Below are 21,125 nucleotides of genomic sequence, written 5' to 3'. Positions count from 1 at the left end.
CCCACAAAAGGGGAAGAACGCATCTAACTGGAGTCCACCAACCACAAGCCTGGAAGGAACTTTCAGACGGCAGTCAGGTGATGAAGGGTCAGACTCCAGGCTCAGGCTGTCTGGGTTGCCTGCTAATTCTGCCATTTCTTAACAGGATGCCTTGGGCAAGAACCCAAAGCCATCGTTGTCCCTGTACAAGAAGGTTAATATTAATATCTATTGCGTAGAATTTTCTAAGGACTAAATGAAGTAATATTAACACTTTAAACCTTTTTTTAAATCCCTGGCACATTATAATCGGTGTGTGTTTGTCATATCAGTGGAACATTTAGACTCACCCTCACTCCAGAAGGATTTTCATCTAGCCATCACACGTCTGCATTTCTGTGTTAATGCCTTGGATCTCAGTAATCAGAAGTCTCTTCATGCTCCAGCTCTTCTAAGACCAGTGGACTAAAGATGCTGGAAGGGATGCAGAACTTTTTTTTTTTTTTTTTTTTTTTTTTTTTTGAGACAGAGTCTCACTCTGTCACCCAGGCTGGAGTGCAGTGGCGCAATCGTGGCACAGTCTTGACACACGGCAGCCTCTGCCTCCCAGGTTCAGGCGATTCTCCTGCTTTGGCCTCCCGAGTAGCTGGGATTACAGGTGCCCGCCACCATGCCCAGCTAATTTTTGTATTTTTGATAGAGACGGGGTTTCACCATGTTGCTCAGGCTAGTCTCAAACTCCTGACCTCAAGTGATCCTCCCACCTCAGCCTCCCAAAGTACTGGGATTACAAGCGTGAGCCACTGCACCTGGCCTTAAGATGCAGATTTTTTAATGGTAAAAAATGTACAGTAAAGCAAAGGCAGGTCCTTCCCTGCCAATGCAGGTTGGAGCCTTCATGTAGCTTCCCACTCTCTAAAGATGAAAAGGCAAAGAATGCTTGTGACTGGGGGAGCTCCTCTAGAAGGAAGCTTGGGAGGGGAGAAAAGAGTCTTTTTCCTCAATTCCTACATATTTCAAACTAAACAATAGATTTCAGAAGTCATTACAAGTATCAGTTTCTGTCTGGAGCAAAAAGAAATTTTCTTTGTGACAATGGAGGGCAGGGACATCCTTGGGTCCTAAGGTCTCCAGGGCCCTACAGCCTGTTTCAGGATTTTAGGGGGAGGTTTTGTTTTTGTTTTTGTTTTTGTTTTTAGTATTCATTACAAAAGAAGCTTAGCTTTATATTCAGGGACATGCCAAATTTCAACCTTGGGCTGCAGGCTGCACCTGTGAAAACAGACTTCCACCTCAACCTGCCAAAGCCTGGAGCATGAGTGGCTGTCGCCATCCCACGGCGTGTAGGAGGGAGGGGGTGCAGCAGGCCTGGGGGAGCATCTGCGGCAGCTGGGGCTGGTAGCAGCCGCAAGGGCACTGAGAGGTGAGCCTCCAGCATGGCCATGGTTCTGACTACAAATGCTGCTAGGTGGCAGGATGTCTTCCTACCCCTCTTTTATTATCTTTTAAACTAATTCTATAGCCACAAGAAGCCCCACCTTCAAATCCTGCACCTGCAGCTGCTCTCTAGGATTTGAATGTTATCTCTGCAGGGACATCCCTCCAGCCTCTTCGTTACCGTTTAAGACCTATGACAAGAGAAACAGAAATGTGTGTTTTCTCAAGAGGAACATCTCAGCAGCATAAAACCAAATGCATACTCAGGAAATGTCTGTTAGGTTTCAAGGAATAAAAATGAACAAGAATATTTTGATATCGTGAAGAAGACAAAAAAAGAAAAAAAAACCTTAGGCAGATAGCAGGTGTAATCAGGCCTTCTTTCCTCATCGATAGGAGCAAAGCAAATATTAAATCAGGGTAGGGGTAGGCAACCCATTCCTTCAATTAACAAACACCAGTGTGGCACCTGCCACGCATCAGGCTTGTGCTAAGTGCCGAGGAGCCATTGGTGAGCCCCACAGAACTCTCTGCCATTACAACGCTTCCTTCTCAGGGGAGGCCAATGATAGACATGAAGGATGTAGAATTTTGCATGGTGCCAAGGGCCGCAGGGGAGAGTGATGCAGGGAGTGAATGGGTTACCATTTTAAATAGGGCAATCAAGAAAGGCCTCAGTGAGGAGGTGATGGGGGCACTCTGCAGGGAGTGAGCTGCAGGCCCTCTTGGCAGAGTGTTTGAAATAAAGTGACAGAAACCACAAAGACCTGGACACGGCAGCGTAACTGCTGAGTTGGGGAAAAACTAATAGACCCATGGGAGTCCTGCAGAAGAGACAGAGAGGAGGAAAGCGGTAAGAGGGGAGATTAGAGGGGAAGCAGGGCCGAGACCACATGGTGCCTTAAATAACTCACCCTTGCTTCCTGGAATCTGGCGTGAGCTGTGAAAATCCACACGTGATGCTGGGTGCTGGGCGTATAAGGGTGAACAAACTCCTCGAAGATCAACAAATAATCACATGAATAAATGTGAATAAGTTATACCAATTAATATATTCAGGTATCCGAACAAAAAGTACAGGGCCCCTTGACAGTATATTACAAGGTCGCCCAAGCTGGGGGTGGAGGGAGCATCAGGAAATGTCTCCCTGAGATCAAGACATCCAGCTGACATCTAGCGGGTAAACAGGATGTATCCAGGGGGTCAGGGATGAGGATGCAAAGGAGGAGAGAGGGTTGCAAGCAGAGGAGAATGCTGTGTGCAGACTCTGAAGTGTAGGATGCCAGTGGCTCCAGAAGCTAAAGGAGGGTCGATGTTGTTGGAGAGCAGAGGTTCAGGATGCAGGAGGAAGCAGTACCAAGAAATCTGGAATGGAGGCAAGCCCAGATCCCACGGACCTTGTAAACCGTGTTAAAAGATTCTGCACTTTAGAGCAAGGGGATACCAAGAGAATTTTAAGTTAGAGAAGGACATCATTTTTTCATGTGCACTTTTAATGGAAAACAGATTTGTAAGGGCAAGTGTAAATCAGACCCCTCACAGGGAAGCTGTTGCAGAAAGTCCGCATAAGAGATCCAGCAGGTGGGTCTGGGGCCACTGTTAGGATGCATTACCCGAAGTCTACTTGGGAGGCCGAGGCAGGAGAATAGCTTGAACCCAGGAGGTGGAGGTTGCAGTGAGCTGAGATCCCGCACCACTGCACTCCAGCCTGGGCGACAGAGAAAGACTCTGTCTCAAGGAAAAAACAACAACAAAAAAAGAGGCTGAGGTAGGAGAATTGCTTGAAGCCGGGAGGTGGAGGTTGCAGTGAGCCGAGATTGTACCACTGCTCTCCAGCCTGGACAAAAGAGCAAGATTCTGTCCCAAAAAAAAACAAACAAATCAACAAACAAGACATAGCCTATTCTCAAAAATGAATTAAACAACACTGCAACTGAAAATGGATCATAAATGCAAACGAGTGAGCAGGGCTTAAGTAACAGGTTCCAGGTCTACAAGACAGGAGCCCAGGCAGGAATCCAGCTGCTCTGCTCCACAATGTTGAAAACTGCGGCCGGCTAAGGCCACTCTACTGCTGAAATGAATAGAGGAGGAAAGGAAAAAAACAAACAACCTGGTGCCTACCACTGCCTGAGGCTAACGCTTTTAGCAAACCACAGGCCCTGGAGGACAAAAGGACACAGATACCAAGAACTGAGCAAAGCTGCCTGGAAGCTCTGTGACTGTATCTGTGATGTCGCCAAATCTCATCAGGACCAGTGTTCTAAAAGCCATATGAGCCTAGGGACCCAGAGAACTGGTGGAGGAACCCTCAAAACCACCAGAGAGAGGGGCAAGCCAAGGGCAGAAAGACTAATTCAACGAAAAAAAAGTCAACAAAATCAACGATCAGAATCAAATTCATGCCAACTTAAATTCATTTTCTAGAACAAAATATGTGTGGTATGTATAGTACAATGCTCAAATAATGGAATAATTTCCATTTAAAAAGAAAAAATTATGAGGCAAAAATAGTAAGGAATGAAACATGAGCAAATTAATATAGATAATGAAAAATCTTAGAATACTGTAGAAAATCTTAGAATAACTGTAAAAATACAGCTATTAGTATAATAACAGATCAATGGGATAAACTCTAGTCTAGACACAACCAAAGAGAGAACACATGAAAAGGTAATAGTCCTAAGGAAGAGGAAGCCTGTCCTCTTTAGGACTGTCAAGAGCAGGGAATTACAAAGAGGGAAAGAATAAGGAATTGTTCAAGACCGGCAAATGTGGAAAAAACAGGACAATTAAATGCATCATGCGTTTCTGGATGGATTCTGGACTAGAAATGAAAAAGAGACACTGATGGGACAGTTGACCAAAACTGAATGAGGTCTGTGGACAGTGCAGTAGTTGATTTCAATGCTGAGTTGGAAAGTTCTTAGTGAATATGTAGATAGTTGAAAAGTCATTTAGTGAAAATGTAGAAAAGTTTTAGGGAAATACACTCTGGAATATTTAGGAGTTATGGGGCATTATGTCTGCAGCTAATTCTTAAATGGTCAGAAGAAGACTAGGAATAATCACTAGAGACAGGAAGAAAGAGAAAGAGAGAGAGAAATAAACAGTAATGGAAATAAATACACAGTGAAATATTAATAGTCGACAGATGTGAAGGATGTAGAATTCAATCGGGGAAGCTGGTTGGGGATATATGTGAGTTCTTTGCACTGTTCTTGTAATTCCCTGTAAGTTTTAACTTATTTCTAAATAAACTACTTAAGATATAAATAGGAATTTAATTCTGTTTGTTAATATGACCTAGTATCACTTTAAGCAAGAATAACTGATTCTTTTCTTCTTTTTGAGACACAGTCATGCTCTGGAGAGCAGTGGCATGATCCCGGTTCACTGCAAACTCCGCCTCCATGGTTCAAGTGATTCTCGTGCCTCAGCTGAGACTACAGGCATGCACCACCACACTCAGTGAATTCCTTTTTTTTTTTTTTTTTTTTTTTGTATTTTTATTGGAGGTGGATTTTCATGATGTTGGCCAGGCTGGTCTCAAACTGCTGGCCTCAAGTGATCTGCCCACCTCAGCCTCCCAAAGTGCTGGGATTACAGGTGTGAGCCACCACACCCAGCCATGAATAACTGACTCTGGGCACCAGTATTTTTTAGTCAAACAGGAAAACATTTGTCTTACATACAAGCAGCCAACAAACATATAGAAAAATGTTCATCACTAATCGTCAGAGAGATGCAAATCAAAACAACAAGATACCATCTCACACTAGCCAGAATAGCTGTTTTTAATAAAAAGTCCAGAAACAACAGATGTTGGCAAGGTTGTGGAGAAAAGAGAACACTTATACATTGTTGGTAGGGATGTAAATTAGTTCAGCCCCTGTGGAAAACAGTTTGGACATTTTTTGAAGAACTGAAAATAGGAATACCATTCAACTCAGCAATCTCATATCTGGGTATACACCCAGAAGAAAATAAATTGTTCTACCAAATGTTTGTTCACTGCAGCCCTATTCATGATAAAAAAAGACATGCAATCAACCTAGGTGCCCATTAATGATGGATCAGATTTTTTAAATATGGTATAGACACACCATGGAATACTACACAGCCATAAAAAAAGAACAAAACCATGTCCTTGGCAGCAACATGGATGCAGTGGGGAGCCATTATCCTGAGCAAATTGACACAGGAACAGAAAACCAAATACTGCATTTTCTCACTTATAAAACGGAGCTAAACATTGGGTACGCATGGACACAAAGATGGGAACAATAGACCCTGGGGACTCCAAAGGGCAGAGGGGAGGGAATGAGGTTAAAAATCTGCCTATTAGATGCTATGTTCACTATTCGGGTGATGGGATCAACAGAAGCCCAAACCTCAGCATCACGCAATGTACCCATGTAATAAACGTGCACATGCACCCCTAAATCTAAAATTTTTAAAAATAAAAATAGGCGGGGCGCAGTGGCTCACACCTGTAATCCCAGCACTTTGGGAGGCTGAGGCTGGTGGATCACGAGGTCAGGAGATCAAGACCATCCTGCCCAACATGGTGAAACCCCATCTCTACTAAAATACAAAAAATTAGCCAGGCATGGTTATGCACACCTGTAGTCCCAGCTACTCGGGAGGCTGAGGCAGGAGAATCGCTTGAACCCAGGAGGCGGAGGTTGCAGTGAGCCGAGATCGCAGCATTGCACTCCAACCTGCGCGACAGAGCAAGACTCCGTCTCAAAAAAATAAAAATAAACAAATAAATAAGTAAAAATAAAGAGGCACACACACACAAAGAAAACATTTGTCTTAGTACCTAAAAATTATTTCTTGTTTTCTTCCTTTCTTCTTGTCAGATGGGTAAGTGCCGACATCATAGCAAGGTTTGAGGGTGGCACACCTCACGCGTGTGTGTGAAAACCCAATTATCACACTTATAAACCACAAAAGATTGTAAAAATTATCACTAAACTGTGAAAATATAACTTTACTCCTCTTTGTCTTAAAATAATAGTAATTTTAAAACAATGCTCAATTGGGTTTTCATCTCAGGAATGCAAAGAAATAAGATTGTCATGCATGCATGTCAGCGGTGAATGGATTTTGGTTATTCACCCCTCAGAGGGCGGAACGTCTTTAGTGGGTCAGGAAAGCTTGATTATGACCTGACTGGAGTTAAGATGTAGGAAACTGCTTTCTTTTTCTCAGATTTCCTTTTCCCTGTGTCTGTGCCCTCAAATGCCTGGCTTTGCCCCTTTTCCCACTAGAGACATTATCTGTGCTGTTTTTTTTTTTTTTAAGTACAGAATATTAGTTGTTTTAAATTAGTAATAATAATAAAAGTGAACTTTATAAAGTGCTTACTATGTGGATGAAGTATTTATATGACCAGTTTTTCTTACAGGAACCATAGGGAGAATTAAAAGCAGAGATTTTATATCACAAAAGCAGGATTCTGTTGAAAATGTTTAATGTTCTACGTGTGGTTGATATAATTAGGTCAGTCAAACTTTGTTGTTGTTGTTCTATCTGTGATAACAGAGAAAACGTGGATATCACATTTAAAGGGTGACACAGGGTACTCCAGAGTACATCCTGAGGAAGTGATGGGATGGCAGAGTCTGGGGAATGAGGGCCTGGAGGACCAGTGAAAGGAAACAATGGTGTTTATACTAGAAAGAGAATGCTTCAAGGAAATGCAAGAACTGCTTTCAAACAGCCAACAAGACCATTTGTGGAAGAAATTTCATTTATCCTGAGTAGATCAAAAGGACAAACCATAACCAAGAAAGAAAATGTATATGATAGAATATTTTGCATTTTATTTTTTTTCTTTTTTCCTTTCTCCCCTGTGGGATCCAAATTGGATTTTTAAAAAGGGAAACTAGCAAATGATTCAAAGTCTCTGACATGGAGTGATCCATGGCCCCACGAACCATGAACTCCTTTCCCCAAACATCCGTGAACATCAGCGCCTCGGAGAAGTGATTCCTAAGTAAAGCAAAACCTGTACCAGATGATATCTCAAGACGATTCCAATCCAAGCTGCGATTAAGACATCTCCAAAATTACAGTCACTTTGACTTACTACACTTACAATTGAATATTGAAATATCTGGTTTATATATACATTCAGGAATGCATCTATGGTGAGGTCAGTCTGCACATAAGTGATATTTATGAATTTCAAGTACACAATAGACTGAGAGAATGAGAGGTTATTATTGAACGAATGATTCACCATTTGGGAAGGAATGGGCTTTTTAAAAGAAATAGGAGAACAATGACGTCTATAAAATAAACGTGCACTAGGCCACATAATAATTACTTCTTGTGCACCTCTAGCATATGTTAAAATCATCATATCCATTGCTGACTAACCCCCAGTTTTGTCCTGCCCCGAGGATATGAGAGATCTCATAAAGAAGGTGCTTTAAAGAAAGGCTGCAGCCCAGGCACGAATATCAGCTGCCCTCAGACTCGGGAATAGCAACACATCCTGCTTCAGGCCAAAGCACAGAGTCCACCATGACATTCATAACCTCCAGGGGTTAAGCCTGACCTATATGGAGAGAGGGTAAAAAGTCAAAGGTTTCTATGTGCCAAGAAGCGTATTTTTCTTCCTTTTGGTGTCAGCAACAGTTTGAACCCCGTAGCTTAGCTCTTCAGAGTGGCCCTTCAGGACAGGGTTGGGGCGTGCAGCTGTGAAGAGCAGTGCAGCAAGTCCCTGGGGGTGATGTATCTTGAAGAGGGTGGAGGTCACCCGAAGACACATGTGTGATAAAATTGCATACAACTACACAGACATACATAGATGCATGTAGAATTTGATGAAATCTGAGTAGTCTGTAGCCTGCTTAACAGTTTTGTTCCAATGACAGTTTTCTAGTTTTGATACTATACTAAAGTTAAGTAAGACGATACTATTGGGTGAAGGCTGGATGAGAGTTAAAGAGGGCTCTGTACCATTTAGGCAACTTCTGGTGAGTTTGTAGAGATTATTTCAAAATAAAAAGTACAAAACAAAAGAAGAAACAGAAAAAGGAGGAGGAGAAGAAGGATGAGAAGAGGAGGAAAAAGACAAAGAGGAGGAAGAGGAGGAAGAAGAGGAAGAAGAAGAGGAGGAAGGGAATAGCCCTTCAGTCACTTGCCTCAAAGCTATGGATGAAGAGGGAAAATATACATGAAATGGGAATAAAGGGACATCCCATAAGAATGGATTGCCTATTTTCTAGGGAGTTGCAATTAGTCCGTAACTAAACCTCAGACTTCCTTCTCTAGTCTTGAATCCCTCAACACCACTATTTTCTTGGGTGCCACATACACTTTTTAAAAACCAGGCCAAGTCCCTCTGGAGCTCACCCACCATTCACAGGGCACCTTGCCTCCCACCACTCTCCACCACCCTCATGGACTTGGCCATGGGGATACCCATGCATACCTGGCTCTGCACGCTCACACTCGCGCAGCTCACACTCGCGCAGCTTACAGTGACGCCACTGCATGCTATACTCTTTCCCTTCCTCTTCACTTCCTCCTTCCTCCGCTTTCAGATCATCCTAAGTAAGTCAGAGCTGAGGTGCCTATCCTCCCCCATCCCACGGCTGATCTGAGTCTTTCTCCTCAGTACTCTGCTTTGTATCTGTCAGGGGATACTCAAAATGCTGACACTCCAGCTCTGTCCACGTACCGTCCAATCAGAACAGCAGCCTAAACCATCAGATCTGGCTGAACCAAACCTTCGGAGTGCATTTCAGGACCCATTTTTTCTACCCCTTAATTTGCCACATTGTTTTGAAATAATGTGTTCGTGAATCACTCTCCCTCCTAGATGGAGAGCTCCCCAAAGCAGGAACCATCCTTCTTCTCTGGGTCCTCAGTGCCTAGCAGAGTGCCCGTCACAGGGTTGGGATGCAACAAATCTGTGTCTGGCTTCCCTGACAAACACAGATGGACAGACCTCCTGACTGTGCTTAGCTTAGAAGCAACAACTTCACATCCAAAACCATGAGGCAGTGCAGGCTGCCTTTCCTGAGGTTGTGGAAAGGCATCCAGAGGATTCATGGGCACCAAAGTCAGTGGAGACCAAAGAGAGTGCCGGAGACAGCATCTGAGCTGAATCATAAGGACGCCATGGAGGCTGCAATGCCAACCCTTATGGTCTGGACCCTAGGCAGGAGGGTGAGGCGGTCAGCATGGGACGGTGACCAGCCATGCAGACAAGGAGAGGGCTCCTTAGAGACCTAGCGACTTGACCAGAGTGTGGCTTTCCTGAACACACACACACACACGCACACACACACACACACACACGTCTCCCATAAAAGAGAGAAATTCACCAAATTTAGAAGTGGGCTGATGCAATCAAGAGTAACAGCAGCAGAAGAGTGGTAGCAATTAAGGTAGAAAGCTGTTTGCATTTCACAACTTGACAAAATTGCCCCTGCTGCTAGCCTGATTTTAATTGTGTGATGGTAACGGAAGAAGATTTAGTTTGCCAAGGAATAAGCCAAGGAGGGGGTGACACAAAGGAGAACCAGGACCAGAAGAGCTGGCCAGTCCCTCGCATTCCTGAGTGATGGAGGCACCACAGCTTACTCTTTTGTAGCCTCTTCAAGGTCCTGCAGTTTTGTTTGGGAACTTCTCAATTTGGGTTTCCAGACTTCTGAATGACAGACATTGACCGGGAATTCATCATCATCTCAGCATGATTTTAGAATCTCCCAGGCCTCCAGTCTCACAGACACTGGTTGCCCAATAGGCCTCTGACAGGGAATTCTAGGGGCCCAGGCCTTCTATGACCTTGCAAAGTCTCAGTGACTTGGCCCTCAAGGATATGTGACTCAGGAAGGCAATTTATATATATCTACTTTATACGTAAATTTCAGAGGAAGAAGGGGACAATCAAGCCAATTGATGCTTTAAGAAAAACCTAGAGGGCCAGGCATGGTGGCTCATGCCTGTAAGCCCAGCACTTTGGGAGGCCGAGGTGGGCAGATCAAGAGGTCAGGAGTTCAAAACCACCCTGGCCAACATGGTGAAACCCTGTCTCTACTAAAAATACAAAAATTAGCTAGGTATGGTGGCGTGTGCCTGTAATCCCAGCTACTCCAGACACTGAGGCAGGAGAATTGCTTGAACCGGGACCTGGGAGGTAGAGGTTGCAGTGACCCGAGACAGTGCCACTGCACTTCAACCTGGGCTACAGAGCAAGACTCCATCTCAAAGCAAAAAAAAGAAAAGAAAAGAAAAAAGAAGAACCTCAGGGTCTATACATATATAAAGCCTTTCAGGCTACCAGGCCAAATCAGGCAGATCAATTCATTTCCTTCCAAGATGTCCCTCAAGCTGCCATAGACATCCATTGACATATGACTGTTCCATCTGTCCAATTATTTTATTTTATTTTACTTTATTTTATTTTATTTTTGAAACAGAGTCTCACTCCGTCACCCAGGCTGGAGTGCAGTGGCGTGATCTTGGCTCACTGCAACCTCCACCTCCCAGGTTCAAGCAATACTCTTGCCTCAGCCTCCTGAGTAGCTGGGATTACAGGTGCCTGCCACCACACCGGGCTAATTTTTGTGTTTTTAGTAGAAACAGCGTTTTGCCACATTGGCCAAGCTGGTCTCGAACTCCCGGCCTCAGGTGATCCACCTGCCTCAGCCTCCTGAAGTGCTGGGGTTACACTCATGAGCCACCATGCCTGGTCCCATCTGTCCAATTCTATTCTGGAGAGAGGAGGGGTCTCAGCCAGCAGGTTTGGGTCTTCCCCTCTCCTCCCCTCCACCCTCCCAGCCCTTGAGGAGGCTAACTCTGAGCAGGAGTCTCCTCCCGCATTGTGAAAAGTGAACAATGCTCACATTAACTGAGCACCTATTTTGCGCCAGATACTTCACAGAGACACTTCACATAATCTATCTGATTTAAAGCAAAGACTAAAATTGTTCACTAGTAAGTGAGAAAGATAAATAATTCCCAAAGTATCAGTTTTAGTTTCAGTTTCATGTTCATATCGTCTCTGTTTATGGTCCAATACTTTCTAAATTTAGGGAGGCTCCATATTGAAGCAAGTCTGCCAAGTATCATCACCTTTAGCTTGGGATCAGAGGAAGCTGAGATTTCTCATCTGACATGGAGATTCCAAATGTCCATCTCATACCGAGTCAAAGAGGCGTTGCCCTCAGATCTCCCCTCGTCGGGGTTGGGGAGTGCCTTAGAACCATCTGCATTTCAAAATTAGTGAAATCCCAAGGTAGTTGATGGGCAGTATCTGGAAATTCGTCAGGGAAAATGTTATTTTTGTTAAATGCCAACCTCCTAATAAAAGAGAGCTCCTTCTTCCTATTACTACCTCAATGGCCAAAGAAGGAAAGGGAGGGGCAGTGTGAGGAGGGCAGGGAGGAGCCCCCCAGGGTATTTTCCGACAGGGCTTGTGCTGTGACCTGACACAGTAAAGACTAGAGTACTGAAAAGAAGTCAATGCCAAAGCAAAGCTTTTACAACTGGTGCAATCTTTGGGCCCCGTTGGTGCATTCTAGGGCTAAAAATAAAATAACCACCCTCGTAAAGGCTCCAGAAGATGGCTGTATGAAAGCTTAACGTGCCAGCTCATGTCTTACGCCAAGTCAGTGGGGATTTGCTGAAGAAAAGTTTAAGGGGTCAGCCCCAGGAGCAAGAAGCCTCCACCTGGAAAGGGGGAAGAGGGAGAATGTAGAGAAGAGGCCTCTGCCAGGGATGGGGGCTCACACCTGCAACCCCAACACTCTGGGAGGCTGAGGCAGGAGGATTGCTTGAGCCCAGGAGTTTGAAACCAGCCTGGGCAACTTAGCAAGACCCTGTCTCTATTTATTTTTAAAAATTATGAAAAAAGAAGAAGGAGGAGGAGGAGGAGGAGAAGGAGAAGGAGCCTCAGGAGAAGGGTTCAGAGCACACCTGAGGTCACTGCCCCATGAGACTCCAGAGGGTCTCTGTATGGGGCTGGTCAGGAGCTCACTGACCCAGCGAACATTCAACCTGGATCACTTCACCATTCCAGCCCCTTCATTTCACAAATGAGGGCACTGAAGAGGCGATGTGGTGTGCCCTAAGGTTCAGAACAGCTGGCAGCTGGCCCCGGGGGCATACTCCCAAATTTAAAACACCAACTCGGGCCAATTAATCTTCCTATTCCTGGGCAGAGGGCTACCGTGGTAGCTCGCCTCATAGGAGAGGCCAGGGAGGGGCCCGGCCCGGCCCAGCCACTGTCAAAGGTATTCCAAACAACCAGGAAGAGAGTTACTGAGAACGACACTCAGCCTCGACTTTTTTTCCCCCCATCAAATTGAAAAGAAAAAAATAAATAAATATCCCAGAGTCTTCATGACTGGCAGTGTCAAACACAACTGCGTCAAGTGTTTGCAGAGAGCCAGTAAAATAACCATTTGGAAAGTTTTGTATTGTTTTCCTAAAGGCCCACGCGCTGCCTGGAGCCGACTGTGAGCTTGAAAGACTCTGCCTGACACTTTCCACTTCCTGCTCATCCTCCAGTTCCAGGATGTGGATGGGGTGAGAGGATGAGAGACTTCCTGCTCCCCTAGAGCCCAGGCCCGGCTGACCCACACGGGAGGAGGCTCTGTCCAGCGGAGCCGGGAGGAGGAAATCTTGTTTCCTCTTCTAAATCACCCAAGAGGTGGTGCAGAGGGATGTGTAGGAAGTCAGTTCATTGTTGTTGAAGTCACAGTCTGTTTCTTAAACATGGGGATAGCAACTCCGATTACATTCAAGCTGGGAAGAGGAGGGAAGTTGAAGGAAAGATTTCCTCAGTCACTCGGACAAGTGGCTGCACCGCAGGCCCTGCTACTGGCTCAAGAAGGCCACATGAAGCTCGCAGCCACAAAATCCAGGTCCCGTGAGAGCCTTGCCCTCCCATAACCAAAGACCAACAACGCCCCATTTCCATTTGCTCATTGCCAGAAATAAGCAGGAAAAAAAAGGTCTAGTTTTGAAAGCTGTTCCTCTGTAGCTCAAACAGGACCATTCAACGTGTTTGGGAGGGGGCCGAGGGAAGGAAGACATTTGGGAGCCATTGTTAGCCGGAGAAAAAACACTCACACTCTAAACATGTATAAATGGCCTGCGTAACTTCGTTGCCCAAGATCCTGTTGAAAACTTTTACTCATTACTCTTGTTATTGTTATTATCGGAGACATTCCCTCCTACACATCCTTCCTTGCTCCTGGCAGGAGACAAATCTTGATCAAAAGCAAAGAATGTTCAATCTCCCCTTCCAATTAGTAAGGATGGGGCTGCCTGGGATGAAGGGGAAGGCAAGACTGTCAGAGTCACTTTCCACTGTTAGTAATGAATGGGAATTTTTATAGGCATTAGCTAAGCAGAATAACTTAATCCAAATAGTGACTCCTGAGAAGGAGATACAAGCCCCATGATTTAGAAAGCTATGAAGAGCAAGCTGGGCACAGTGGTGTACACCAGGAATCCCAGCTACTCAGGAAGCTAAGGCACAAGGATCACTTGAGCCTAGGAGTTTGAGGCCAGCATGCGCAACCCAGCAAGACCCCATTTCTTTAAAAAAGAAAAAAATGAAGGAAGAAAAGAAAGCTATGAAGAGAAATTTAGGAATGTTTTTCATCAAATAAATACTGAAAACATGCTTCCTATCAAACACACACAGGATACCATATATACCAACATACCGAATGTTCTCTGGAATTTACTTTAAAGAGGTCATACTTAGTAGGGCAATTGAAAACAGGGGCTGCATTTTTTTTCCCATTAAATCAGGGCTTGGTCCAACCTTATTTTGCCAACAATGAACATCTGAGATCAAATATAGAGGTTTATCCCTCAAGGCCCAGCTCCAGATGCCATTTCCTCCCAGATTTCCCAATCAAAATCCTCAGGCTGGGCACCGTGCTCACACCTGTAATCCCAGCACCTTAGGAAGCAGCTGTGGGAGGCCACCTGATCCTCATGTCTCAGCCTCCTGTACACCAGTGTGCCCAGCTTGCTCTTTATAGCTTTCTAAATCACGGGGCTTGTATCTCCTTCTCAGAAGTCACTATTTGGATTAAGTTATTCTGCTTAGCTAATGCTTAGTTTGAGACCAACCTGGGCAACATGGAAAACCCCCAACTCTACAAAAAAATACAAAAACTAGCCAGGTGTGATATCGTGCACCTGTAGTCCCAGCTACCTGGGAAATGGAGTCAGGGGGATCTCAGGAGCCCAGGGAGGTCAAGGCTGCAGTGAGCCATAATCACACCACTGCACTCCAGCCTGGATGACAGAGTGAGACCCTATCTTTAAAAAAAAAAAAGAAAAAAAAGTCATCTTCTCTTGGTGATCCCACAACATCTCCCTCATCTATTTCAATACATGTTGCCTTTGGAGTCAGATGAAATTACATTCCAACTCTGCCTCTTATAAGCTCTGAAATTTTAAGCAAGCTTCCTTTTTAATTTTTATTTTTATTTTAAGTTTTGGGGTACATGTGCAGGTTTTTTACATAGGTAAATGTGCGCCATGATGGTTCGCTGCACCTGTCAACCCATCACCTAGGTATTGTCCAGCATGCATTAGCTATTTTTCCTAATTAAGCAAACTTCTTAATACTCTATGTAAGGCTCAGTTTTATCAACTGTAAAAGGTCCATAATAATATTACTTACCTAATTCATTTTTTAAACAAATATTTATGTGCCATGCACAATTTTAGTTACTGAAGAAAAACAATGACCGGAAGAAGAAAAAGTCCCTACTCTCATGCAGCTTTCATTCTAGAGGAATTATCGTGAGATGAAGCTAGATAAGGCATAAAGAGAGCTCAGCCCGGCACATAATAAGCACTAAATAAATGTTTCTTTGATGGATTATTAAACCAATAAATAAGTGAATAAATGAAAAATGTGAGAATTGTGGACAAGCCTTTCAAGGTGAAAGCACAGCCTTTATTCTATTGATGTTCTGGAAATACCCACTCTGGGAGTATTTCCTGCAACCTTTTTGTAGGGAGTACAGTAATTCACTTCTAAAGACTGGAAATTAAAGAAAGATTGTATTCTGAGATTTAAATTTAAAAGTCACACCTAAAGCAAGAAAAGGAAGACTTATTCTTCAGGTTGGTAGAAATAAATCTTTTATCCTTGAAGCCCAGGGATTTGGGGGAGAAACACAGCACAGTATTTCTGATCTAGTGTTTTTTGAGATGAGTGCTGGAGCCAAGAAATTAGAAAATCCTCTTCCATCTCACATGTAAGGGGAGAGAGTCTAGGACATTTTGTTGATGTTGTTTTTCTCTAGAGACAGGGTCTGTCTCTGTTGCCTGGGCTAGTCCCGAACCCCTGAGCTCAAGTGATTCTCGGCTTCCCAAAGTGCTGGGATTACAGGGCGGAGCCACCGCACCCTGCCAAGGGCGTTTTGGTATCTGCAATGGTCCTTCTACTTCATCCCGGCCTCTCCCACTGGGGCCCCTGTTTCCGTCTCCAGGATCATCCCGCATCAGTGGGTCTCTCTTTTCATTGACAAAGTGGCCAGGGTGTGGAGAGCTGCCTTCCTTTTAACCACCTCCTTTTCTGGTGCCAACTCCCATTTGGAGGAGAGGCACAAGGAACTATTTGTGCAGGGAGTGGCTCGGCCTTCCCTTTCAGCTCCTGCAGCCACCCCCTCTTCCTCTGATCTTTACCACCTAGTTCCCAGCAGCTGGCTTTGTTGCCGCAACAAGTGGTAACTCTTTCTTAATGTAGCGCAGAGGTGTCTGTAGGCAGCCAAGCATGGGACACTGCTGGCCACAGCTGGCTAAATGTGGTTTTAGAGACTTGTTTGTGCCCCTGTGTGACTAATACTTACCTACCGGCTGGCTGGGATGAGACCTCTCTCCTACTCATCTGGGACTTGGCACACGATCCACTGGCTTCCCAGCCACTGCCAAACTCAGTCACAGGCAAGGCCGAGGGACGGGATTTGGGTGGAACCGCACAGCAGGCCCCCAGAGGACAGCTGGACGATTAAGCCAGGGGCTCAGAGCATTCGAATGTGTCCCTCTTTTGAGGTTTTACACCCTCTCTGCTGATTGGGATAACTTATGGGTGGTCCAGGTAAAACATGGCACAGAGAAAGGAAGATGCTTAACATTCTCATCTAGCTCAGCAAGTCTTCGTCTATTTGCGGAAGAATACTATGGTCTTAAAAGATTCAGTTTAAGTTGGTTGGGAGCTTAGAATGACGGGCAACGCATGGCAGGCTCTGAAATGGATCAAGTCAGTAAATAAATCAATGAGTGAGAGAATAGGTGGACTAAGACAAGATGAAGGGTCAGGGGAGGCAGACAGTCTCTGTATTCTGGGAATTTACCCAACTGATACCCTCCAAACCCATAAAAGTGCTGATGAACAGACCATAGAAATTACAGTATATCTGTGTTAGGGAATACAACACCATGTGGCTGTTTAAAGAGATAAGACATCTGTATACATATGAATATGAAAAATAGCTGAGGTCTACTTTGTGTGAAAAAAAAACAAAAGCTAGAGAGAGAACAGTATGGATAACATGCTATCATTTTTGTAGGTAAATTTTTAAAACTATATGTTTGTAAATGCATAAACTACCTAGAAGATACGGCATAAATTGTAAAAGTGGCTGTGTCTGAAAGGAACAATTGGTGGCTGGGGGTTCAGAGATAGATGAAGACTTTTGCCTCACTGTGCACCCTTTTATACCCTGCATAAAATTTGAAAGTTTGTATCTTATATATGTATTATCTATTCCAAAAAAATTAGTAAATTTATTCTTAATAATAAAAAATAAAATTGAAAGACTAAGGAGATCTATATCTTCAGAAATAAATAGATATCAGTCATATATTTAAAATGAGAAAGGAGGCCGGGCGCGGTGACTCACGCCTGCAATCCCAGCACTTTGGGAGGCCAAGGTGCGCAGATCACCTGAAGTCAGAAGTTTGAGACTAGCCTGGCCAACATAGTGAAACCCTGTCTCTACTGAAAATACAAAAATTCGCCAGGCATGGTGGCAGGCACCTGTAGTCCCAGCTACTCAGGAGGCTGAGGCAGGAGAATCGCTTGAACCCGGGAGGTGAAGGTTCTGATGAGCCAAGATTGCACCACTGCACTCCAGCCTGGGCGCTAGAGCAAGACTCCGTCTCAAAAATAAAAAAATAAAAATAAAATGAAAAAGAACTCACACAAAAGAAGTATGATACCATTTCTGTTTTTTAAAATACTCTGCATGTGTATGTGTGAATGCACGCACGTGTGTGTATGTTAAGATCTTTAAAAAATAGGTGTGAGAAAGTAATAGTGATGAGCCACCCATTTTTTATTCTGTGTATTTCTGTATTGTATAAAGGCTTTATAATGTGTGATTGTTTAGGAATTAATAATATAAGTAAAAACACTAGCTTTATATGTACTGATCAGTAATGATCTCTCAAGATAGTGTTAGGTTAAAAAGCAAGGAACAAAACAGTGTATATATTATGCAAACATTTGTGTAGGAAATCTGCCCGTGAGTGTAGACATTCTCTGAAAGTTTATGTCCAACTGGCATCATTGGTTCCCTTGGTGGAGGGAAAAACTAATTTGGAAAATATAGAGCTTCCTTATTAGACCAGACTATGTCAATGAGATTAAAAGCCTAAAAGAAATTGGAAAACCGCATTTTATTTTTTTCAACGCATGTACACAGGATTCTCATTGTAGAACATTGTTTTCATGGGAGACAGTACTCAGCCGCACCCACAAAGACACCCCCTCAGAAGATCAGACACAGCTCCTCTCCCATTCTCTCTGCAGTCATCATCCTACCAACACCGAGCCCAGAGGCCCCACCCTGCGTAAAATAATATTGAGGCTGGATTAAAATCAAAGTGCCACACTATTGGCTCTAAGCAAATCATTCTTAACGCTCAAGAATTACTTGTCAAGTGCCTACTTGGCAACACTGCCAATACCCATCCCCATTTGTCTCTTAAATGTTTCAGGATCATAGACATGGAGGCCCAATTTTTAAAAAATCAGATTAGTATAATGTGGTGGAATGTTTATTTTTAACTCTACCTCCCTCAAACCACAGATAGCGGCTAGAGGGTACATGCTGTCAGAAATTCCCTTCCTCTGGACAAAACCACAATTTTATGTATAAATATACAATGTGTCTAGACTTTTAATGGGTAGCTCCTAAGATAACTCTAAAATATCCCTAAAATTGTACCAGGTGCAGTGGCTCACACCTGCAATCCCAGCACTTTGGGAGGTCGAGATGGGCAGATCACATGAGGCCAGGAGTTCGAGACCAGCCTGACCAACATGGTGAAACCCTGCGTCTACTAAAAATACAAAAATTAGCCGGGTATGGTGTCACATGTCTGTAATCCCAGCTACTCGGGAGGCTGAGGCACGAGAATCGCTTGAACCCAGAAGGTGGAGGTTGCAATGAACCAAGATCACACCACTGTACTCCAGCCTGAGTGACAGAATGAGACTCTGTCTCCAAAAAAATAAAATAATAAATCCCCAAAACTGGTCAAAATTTTCAGAAGACCCAAAAGTAGGTTCTGTCTGTTCACTCCACACTACCCCAACCAGGCTCTGGGGGCCCCGGCTGCTGCTCAGCCCCCCTCTTCACCTGCTCCTCCCTCCCCTCCATCAGCACCACTGACAAATGGGGCGACTCATGGTTCACCCCAAATACCTGGCACTTCTGCCCATGCCATCCCACCTGCTGGAAGGTCTTCCCCTCTCAGCTGCCAATCTGAAGCCTGCAATGAAGACCAGCCTAAGCCCAGAGACGTTCTTATTTTTCTAACCACCCCATCCTAGACGGTGCTCGCATCTTCTGCATGGTAGGTCTTGCTATGATATCAACTACTTCTTTGGCAATTCGCAGTGCCCCATCCTAGGAGAGATGACTCTTCTCTTGTGATTTCCATGACTCTTTCAATTACTGGTATTAACTAGAATGAGAAGGACCCAGGGCTTACAAAGGAAAAAGAGAAGACTGGGCTGGCAGGACGGGAGGCGGGTTTTGGGCAGAATCATGCCCAGCTTGACAGAGAAGACAGAAATTGAGTCAGAGATCGCAAGGCCTTGACACTGCCTTCCTGTCAACGGGAAAGAACTGTGGCGATGAGAGGGAGGGGAGAGAGAGGGGAGCAGCGTGTGCCGCCAGCTTCAGCTGCCATGGTTGCCTCCAGCCTTGTCAAAACTCCAGAACCCTAAGCACTGGTGTGGGGTCTAGTGGCAGAAATGTCAGTGCTGCCCCTCCAACCCCCAACTTCAATGTGCTTTCAGTTCCCACAGCCAGCACCCCAGGCTCTGCTCTGGAGGACTCTTCCAGGGCTGCTGGAGCTCCTTTGTCCAGAGAGAGCAGAGCTGAAAAGCCTGAGAATTCTTTCCCCAGGGCAGGTCCAGTGACCCACAGGTGCTGGGAGAATTCTGAATCATCCCTAATCGTTCAGGACTCTTCTGCAAAATCAGGCTGAAGCTGCCCTCTGGGGGACTGATGGCGGTGGCATCTCCTTCCCTCCTGCTCCTCCTCCTCCCTTACCTGGCTCCTTAATAAGCTACTGGCATGCAGGTCCTTCTCTGAGGGTCCATTTCTGGGGAACTTCATCTAAGATGGTGAAGTGGGGGCTAGAGAAACATCCTTGGCACATCATGAAGGCAAGCGATGTGGTTCGTGCGTGTTGATTTTTTTTTTTTTTTTAATTTCCAAAAATACCCAAGTTTCTTGGTGTCTTGGGAGTAGTGGCAACACTAGGAGATGCAAGCTAACAAGGTGGTGATTTGGCTTCTAGTATACTCATATTTCATTGGCTAAACTGCACCATGAGTAACCTAGGGCAAGGGCCAGTCATTAGGCTTCCCCTGTAATCATCATGAACACATTCTGGATGCTCACTATGTGTCCAGCACTGTGACCATTCTCTCTTTTTGCTCTTTCCTTGAAGTAGCCTCCACATTATAGATTAGGAAGCTGAGACCCTGAGAAATGAAGTACTTTGCCCAAGGAGACACAGGAAAAACCAAGCCTGCTTTTCCCACTGTGTGTGTGTCCACGTGATTCCAGACTCTGCGTTGCTCCTGAGTCCAGCCCTGGACCTTGAAGATCAGGCTCACTCCAAACTCGCTACTGATTTCTCTGAATGGAACAATCCTCAAAATAACCAGAAAGTTCTAAGCAGATTGCAAAGCAAAATGACCTATTTTACTAAAATCTTAAGTAATCTAGTAGGGGCCAGGAGATTGTTAAAAACAGTTTTGTTGTAAGATCATTGACTTCCACCATCCCTGCCCTCCACCTCACCTAAATAGGCACAGTAGGAAGTAAGTCTGAGGTCTCTATGGTTGACTTGACTTAAACTTTAACTTTATAACTTCCCCATTTTTCCCTAGTTATGTATGAGTTTTACCTTCTTTCCTTCTGCCCTCCCCAACAGGCCAGGTGAGAATTTTTATAGAAACGTTCTTTGTACACTTATAAAACTTGAGGGGAAAATAAGTGAACACTGAGCTTTTCTCGGTGTCAGGAAATGGTATCTACCTTATAAAACTAAACTCGAAACATGTTGTGGGTCTTATCAAGAAACAGTACCCACACCTGTAATCCCAGCACTTTGGGAGGCCGATGCAGGCAGATCACTTGAGGTCAGGAGTTTGAGACCAGCCTGGCCAACATGGT

At 44.5% G+C, this 21,125-nt stretch overlaps 1 non-coding gene across 1 annotated transcript; it reads right to left on the bottom strand.

The window, feature by feature from the left end:
- Window positions 1-6,278: 6,278 nt before the first annotated feature.
- LOC115895575 lies at window positions 6,279-6,381 on the bottom strand. The gene has a single exon (XR_004055767.1). It is a non-coding gene; the product is annotated as a small nucleolar RNA U13 (small nucleolar RNA).
- Window positions 6,382-21,125: the final 14,744 nt, after the last annotated feature.

Source organism: Rhinopithecus roxellana, chromosome 21 (genome assembly GCF_007565055.1).
Source record: "Rhinopithecus roxellana isolate Shanxi Qingling chromosome 21, ASM756505v1, whole genome shotgun sequence".
NCBI classification, from domain to species: domain Eukaryota; kingdom Metazoa; phylum Chordata; class Mammalia; order Primates; family Cercopithecidae; genus Rhinopithecus; species Rhinopithecus roxellana.
Note: the sequence above shows the minus strand (reverse complement) of the source record. Positions and strands in the feature narration are given on the sequence as shown.